Below are 2478 nucleotides of genomic sequence, written 5' to 3'. Positions count from 1 at the left end.
TGCATAAGTTACTGACAGATTAACATCTGTCATCATAGAAACAGAAGCAAATTATTCCCACTTTTGGACGAAAAAGAACGCCCCCTTCAACAGCAGCATCAGTAGCATCAGAAAACTAGGGATTTATAGACTACTGTACTATCTTCAAGTAAATGGTAACCAAACCTCATCTGTTGGCCTTAGTGAGCTCCTGTGGCTCTAAAACTTAACATGGAAAAAAAGTCTTCAATATAGAATTCATATTAATTTTTAATTTTAGAAGAGTACTAACTTAATTTTTTATAATAATAAAGGAGGACATATAGGTTATATTATGTGTGGACAAGTATGGTAACACCAAAGTTTTAATGATTTCTAGATTATTGCTAATCTTTTATATCCTGATTATTCAAAAATTAGAATACCAACCAGATACATCAAACTTCTGTAATTTTGAAAAAGACAAAAAAATCATAAATTTTTACTAATATTTTGCTTTTTTTGACATAAGAGCATGAGATTATTATCTTATTTATTTTTTAATTTTTATTTCTTGTTCAAATACATTTGCCTTCACCTTCCCACCACCACTTTCCCATGCTCCCCTCCCCCACCTCCCTCCTTCAATCCTTCCCCACTTTGGCTTTGTCCATGGGTCCTTTTTACATGTTCCTTGACTTGACCATTCCCTTCCCTTCCCCTTTCCCCACCCACCCCTTTCTCCTTCCCTTTTGACTCTTGATTTCCTTTTTCTTTCAATGTTGCTGGTTATATTTTCCTTGCTTGTTTTTTTGTTGGTTAGGTTCCACTTATAGGTGAGATCATATGGTACTTGTCTTTCATCCCCTGGTTTATTTCATTTAGCATAATGCTCTCTAGTTCCATCCATGCTGTCACAAAGGGTAGTAGTTCTTTTTTTCTTTCTGCTGCGTAGTAATTATTATCTTTTTAATATAAAAATATTCATCTTTCCACCATAAAAGCATGATATTTTAATCATTACCAAATGGCTGAATTAGACAGTGTTGAGGTGTAGAAGCCCTCATGCTTCAAGAAAGCCTGGTGGGGACTGAAATGGCCAGAACTGGCAATGCCATGCATGGACCCGTCTGGTCCATGTGCGCCCAGGTGCCATGTACATCATCATTTTCTCTGCACACTACAATGTGAAATGCTTGGGGAAACCTCTCTGGGGGCCTATTTTACTGTTGGAAATACAATTATGTTTTCTACATCTCTCACCGAGCAGCTTGGACAGGTGACATTTTCAGAGCTCTGCCAATCAGAAACTAGCACCCCAACCCTATGACTCGAACTTTGAATGGAGTGAGCAAAAGTGTTTCCTCAAATACACAGAGAATAATATCAGAACAAGTATCTGTCCAGGGTATACTAGCATTTTGCATGTTATTCTTTCAAGATTTGCAGCCTTGTTGATGAGCTGTTGGTATTTTCACTAACTTAAAATACTTACCTTATCACTAATGTGGATAAAAAGGAAATATTTTATGTCTTTACTCCACAACATGAAATAATATAAAGCTATTATTAAATCACATTTTGGTTAGAATGCCATAAAATTATGTGCTTCACAAAAACAGTGAACTGCATTGTGATATTAAATAGTTAAAATGAAAATTCTTGCATTCTCCCCCTCATACACACCTGTCCAGTCTTTCTCATAATTAGGAAGAGCATGATACAGAAGGAAGAATGTACATCTTACATCTTTTTTTCTTTTTCTGAGTTCTGAAAAAGACTCTATTTTTATACCAGTCTTTCCTCATTAAGACAATTCTACATTATATAGACAGGGGCAAAATCAATGTATCAACCAAATAATAGGTCCCATTATTTTCTGGGGTAAACACTTTGCCATCCCTCACTTAGGCTTTATTGGTGACTTTAATACCTCTTTCAAATAACCTTTGTTTGACTTGCGAATTTACAATGGCCAAATCAAACCCGCATTCCTCTCCTGTCACAGGGGCACTGCCCTCTTGCTAACAACAAGGCAATTTTTGCAGTGGGTCAAAAGCTGTATCTGTCTCCAAAAGAAATTATAAAATTTTTATGTGTTAAAAATTAGGGGTTAGGTTTGCAAAGCACACTGGGTGACCTTCCTTTCTTCATATAACACAGTACTTAGCAAATAGATTAGTGTATTTTAAAATCTGAGTGTGTGGTCTTATTAGCAATACCAATTCCCACTGCCTGTAATCATGCTTAAAGCATGGTGATTTTTAAATATATAAATTAAATTAATGTGATATGATTAAAATTGTAGGAAACTTCAATAAGACCTTAAGGGGGTAAAGCTGGAAGGAATTCATATAATTTTACAAATTCAATATAATTAAATGGTTGGCGCTCTCATTTGATATTTTTAAAATATCAGCTACATAATGTCTCTCAAGTAGTTATTAACACCACATTTTATGTGCTTTACCAACAGCAACTTCAATTAGCCCATAAAGTATCTATTCAAATTTTACCTTT

Source organism: Pteronotus mesoamericanus, unplaced genomic scaffold (assembly GCF_021234165.1).
Source record: "Pteronotus mesoamericanus isolate MK-2021 breed Mesoamerican mustached bat unplaced genomic scaffold, CSHL_Meso_final contig_82, whole genome shotgun sequence".
NCBI classification, from domain to species: Eukaryota; Metazoa; Chordata; class Mammalia; order Chiroptera; family Mormoopidae; genus Pteronotus; species Pteronotus mesoamericanus.
This window is presented reverse-complemented; position numbering follows the sequence as displayed.